Here is a 5,701-nt window from a genome sequence, read left to right on the forward strand (position 1 = left end):
TCCCCCCCCCCCCCTCCCCTCTTTGAGTTTCTCGGCCCTTCAAAATTCTCCCACCATTCATGTTGTCTTTTGCAGTCAAATATCAAGTGGGAAGATTTCAAATGCTTTTAGCCGCAAATTTAATAGAAAGTCAAAGCTGGACTTAGCTTTTCACTCTACTTTGCAAGGTTATTAAATTTAAATACGACCAAAAAGTATTTTGGGTAAACAGTTATTTGACAAAAGTTAATCTACTAATGACTCACATTATTTTTATAATTGAGCAATTACCGAGTACCGGTAGACCATAACGCATGGTTCGAAACAGAATGACTTGCACATTCTTTTATGAGTATGTAAACTTATAACCTTATGTTTAATATGATACTGATTTGAATTAGAGGGTGTTTAGCTTAAGCCGGTTAAACTAGCTTATAAGTACTTTTCGGCTTATCTACGCGTTTGGCAAAGTTAAAAGTGCTTATAAGCCAAAAATAAGCCAAAAGCCATAAGCTGGTCACCCCCAGCTTATGAATTTTTAGCTTATAAGCACTTTAAGTTTGACCAACATTTTTACTATTTTATCCTTAAAATATTCCTTTTTAGAACAAAACTCCTACATCGATACTCACTGTCTCAGGTATTTTTTCAACCTAACCCCCCCACCCCCCACCCCTCCCCTTCAAGTTTGCTATTCTCATTGACTATATAAGATAAGCAAATTCTCTATTCCTTTGCATTTTTGTATCTATGTGATTGTGTATTAATCTTTGAATTGTATGTAATAAATGAGGACATATCAAAATTTTGGTGTATTGCTTTTTAAGTGTTGTGGTGACGAAGACAGTGTTTGTTTCTCTTCAATATTTTGTCCTATTTAGGTTTATTTTTTATTGAGAAAATTTTGTCAATTTATTAATTATTATAACTTATTATTATATGCTTATCATAAAATAAATTATATTTATCATAAACATTATCTTATCTAAGCACAGTTGTATTTAAAATAAAATGACAAATAAGATATTTTGTATATGAATCGATCTGAAATCTAAAATTTTGAAGAAATTACGCCCTTATAAGTGTAAACAGTTCTAAGGTTATTTAAGTCATTTTAACAGAAAAAGAGCTTATCAGCACTTTTTAATCAAATACTGCAGCAACTTATTATCAATTTCAGCACTTATATCCAAACACGTAACTGCTTATTTATTAAATCAGTTTTAGCACTTAAAAGTATTTTTCAGCACCTAATGCTTATTAGCTACTTCAAATCAGCTAATCCAAACGGCCTCTTAGACTCTTTCTGCTTTTTTATTTGCTTAAGCTTGACATTTGATTTGGTACCTTTTTTTTTTCCGGTAAGATATATTAATTTTATCCTACAAATAACATTATACTAGCTTGTAAATGAACCTCGGCTAAAAAAGAAAAATGGATTCTCAATGCACCCATTAATAAGTTTTTTTTATTTTTAATTCGGTGCACTCATTAATTGAAAAAAATAATTATTTGCTTCTTTAAAATTTGAAAACCCTAAGCAAAAATTCTGGTTACACCGATGAGTCTTACTGCACTGATACTGGTTTCTCTGTTAATGGTGGAGGAGAAGCAAATTAGCCTATTATTTCGAAGAAGCTCAAAAAGTTATGCGAGAAGTTTGAATTAGGACTTCCATGGGAGAGGGGTGAATATGATGAGCCAAACACCCTTATGTTGGGCGATTGTCCTCACAAAGCCTTGTGTAATTCAGTGAGTTTTAATTCTTTCCTTGTTGCTTGGAACCTTGCTTTACGTTCGGGGCGCAGCTAGCCTTTCACTTCCGGCTTCCATGAAGTCAGTAGTTTTGGTTCAAATACAATATTTATCTTATAATATTTATTAAATTATATAAAGGCAAAATACGTAAGTTGTCCCCTAAACTATAGACCAAATCCCTGTACATATTTTTTGACCACAAAAATTATCTTAGTAATGACCACAAAAATTATCTTAGTAATGTCACGCACCAATAAATTCATGACATGTGTCATTAATTATTTATCATGAGTTTTTCGAATTTTTGAAATTTCAGAAGAAGAGACGAAGCGGAGTGGGTGTTTGGGGAATACAGGAGAGGAAGGAGGCGGGTCCTAGTAGTTTGGGTAAGACCGGAGACAGAGATTATTTGTTTGGCAGCTTTTTTTATTTGATAAATATGGAAAATAAAAGAAATACACGCGCTCATTTTTTTTTGTTAAAGCACGCGCGAGCCACGTATCAAAAAAAGGTGTGTATTAGGCACACTTTGAAAAGGTTGAGCGTGTAGAATGATTTTATGGTCAGAAAGTGTGTAACAGAGATTTGGTTCATAATTTGGGAGGTAACTTTTGTATTTTGCCTTATATAAATTATTAATTTAGAACTCAATAATTTAAAAGAACTAAAATTCTGAACCAATAAGTTTCAAATCCCGACTCTGTCTCTGTCTTTGTCCATGTCGGCAAAAGTATATGATTTTGCATTGTGTTATCTTATTTTCATCCAAACACAGTAATCCCAATGAGTTTTAAACATGAGGTTCATCGACAATGAAGGTTATCTTTGCTTGATTCCACTTATTTTCAGTCCCACTGAATGCATTTTGCAAAAATGGCCAAAAACTAAAGTAGGCAGCTATACATTTCCTCTGGTATCCTCCTTTTTGTGCTTCCCTTTTTTTTTTTTTTTTTTTTCTTTTGTGAAGGAGAGTGGAGGGGGTAGGTTAGGGGTTAGGAGAGGGTTGGGGGGTAGTTAATAGGCATTGGTCATACTTGCACCTTAAATTCCAGACTGGTGCCCTGTTACCAGCAAAGCAAAGCTGCAATAATGGCTGACAAAGTAGTAGCTAATGTTTTGCCCCTTTGAATTCAAGATTTAGTTCCTCACCTTCCTCGTCACAACATCACAATCTCTCTCTATTTTCTAATGAGCTAGGGTAGTTAGAATTTATTTGTCCTAGCCCAATTTTATAACTTATGGTGGTACGAGAGATAATGGATAATTAATTTTGGAATTAAATTTGAGAAGAATTTATCACATATTTGGTTGAGATAAAATCGCTGTAAAACTAATCCCTGGATTAGTTATCCCGAGATTGTACCTTTTTTTATCCCTATGGGAGGGTGTGATAACTAATCCCAGAATAATTAATCACGGGATAACTTATTTTCTAACCAAACAACCCCTTAATCCCTTACATAATATGACTATTCAACTGAACTATAATATATTAGAGTATATATATTTCAAGAAGCTCTAACTCATGCTCTTATTATATTTCATTATTGAGAACCTAGCCTAACATTATACATATACCAACTCCATATGCTTGCATGTGCCTTAAGCCCTTAACCAACTTTAGAATTGCTTTATTGTTATCATTATTTTCTTCCCACCTGCACCAAAAAATAAACAAAAAAAGAAATAAACTTTAAATTTATTTTTATAATCCTGACAACAAATTGAGCCCAAAATTATAATGCAATCAACAAAATATTGGTTGACGTGGTCCATGGTTGGGTCCTTTTGACAGCGATAACAATCCCAATCTATTCTAAGTTGTGGATAGTGTAAATGAGTGTTTGTGGTTAAGATGGGATAATACTTTTAGGTGCCTTGTCTTTCATCCAACCAACTAATTATCACTAATGAAGTTATTAGGTGACTAATTACAATCAACAAACTTGTCCATGTGCATTAGATTTGAGAATTTATTTTATGATCTGGCAAAGCGTAATTGCATTCATTTGTATCTTCCATCCAAAATCTTCCCTCATCTAATTCTTTTCAACTGTCAAATCTGTTTTTTAATTAGCAGTAATTTGTAACCACAAAATCTTTATTTCCTCGACTTCATGGTCCCTAATGTCACGGGCTACAATAACTTTAGGTTGTCAATTTTAAGCAAACTAGTTATATAGTTGCTTTCACAATGACAACAAAAGGTGATGCATGTGTATTACAATTTAATGGAAGTTCCACAAAAAGATAAAACTTTCTTGCTTACCGAATTACATTTATATTAGATCTATATGACCCCTTTTTGATGACCTAAAAGGTAAACAAAATCCAGGTTTTTATAAAAAGTGGATGTTGATGATATACTTAAACTATTCTCCAACAATTATATATACGTTTAGAAGTTTGGTATTCCAAAGCAAAAAGCAAAAGGCAGGATTTACTTTTACTTTATAAGAAACAGCCAAAAGATTAGTAGAGTAACTTTTGCTTCCTAGACTAAAGTGGGCATTTGGACATAAAGAATTGTACAATTCCGAAAAAAGTGATTTTTTTTTTTTTAAAGTGAAAATGGTATTTGAAAATTAGAGTTGTGTTTGAACATGAATACAATTTTGGGATGTTTTTGAATTTTATGAGTGACCTGAAGTGAAAATTTTGAAAAATAGCTTTTTAGAGTTTTTCAAATTTTCGAAAAATTCCAAAATTTATCTTTAAGTGAAAATTGAAAATCATATGGGCAAACACTAATTTCGAAAACAAATGAAAATTTTTCGGAAAAAAAGTGAAATCGTTTTTATGCCCAAACGGGCCCTAAGTCGGATTTGCATCGGGAAGTTCCATTTTGGGAATAAAGCCCTCACTACTAGAGTAAATTTCATACCCAAAGCTTGAACCTAAAACCTCTAATTAAAGATGGAGAAGTACTTATCATTCTACAACAACAACAACAACAACCCACTAAAATCCCACAAGTGGGATCTGGGTACTTATCATTCTACTATACGATAATAAAGTAACTTTTACTTTCAAGAATATGTCACTACTTGGGAAAAGAATTAATGAGTAACCATTATCTTTTCTTCCTTTGTTGGAAGAAAAATGACAAAAAGCTTTGTAACTTAATTATAGGGTAAATTTTATAATGATCATATAACTATAATTTTGTTTCACTAAAGTCATATAACTTTGTCTTTTCACATAAAAATCTTATAACTATGACTTTTTTTCACCAAAGTCATATAACTTTGCCTTCTCACATAACAATCATTAAACGTTCACTAACTCACACAAAAATATAGTGGTCGAAAAATAGAATTTTCGTTAGTATTTTCTTATTTTACATTTTTTAATTTTTATTTTCAGCCGAATAAATAATTACTCAATTAAAATAGGAGAAATATGAGTATTTTTTAGCCGCTCCAACAAAATAATAGCCGATAAAATATTTTATATATATAGTTTCGATTGGCCAGTTAATTTTATATTTTTCTCTTAAAATAGAAATTGTTAGTAATCTGTATTTGTAAAACAATTCTGGAGAAAATAAAATAACATAAACAGAAATATAAACGATATAAAAAATAAAAATAAAAAACCAATTCGAGCCCACTGAATTCACAGTGTTTCCTTAAGGAATTTAATCCCCTCCTAGTACCCAAGGTTATGGATTATTTTCTCCCAGGATAGAACGAATTACACACTGGTGTAGTGGTACTTCAAACCCCAGTGTTTCAGCAAACACAAAGTTCGGTAGCAAATCACACTTATTATTGCTTTCTTTGAAGTTAAAATATGCAAAAGAAAGGAGAAGAACTCAGAAAATTCGTATGGAAAACGGCCAAAGAATAAATGCCATAACATAAATGGCTATTTACTCGACAATAAAGAGGAAAAATTGAAGGGTAGTTAATTTTCTGTTACAAAAATAGAAAACTGAAAATTGGATAACTGAATTGGATTT

The sequence above is a fragment of the Nicotiana attenuata genome, chromosome 1, assembly GCF_001879085.1.
Source record: "Nicotiana attenuata strain UT chromosome 1, NIATTr2, whole genome shotgun sequence".
NCBI classification, from domain to species: domain Eukaryota; kingdom Viridiplantae; phylum Streptophyta; class Magnoliopsida; order Solanales; family Solanaceae; genus Nicotiana; species Nicotiana attenuata.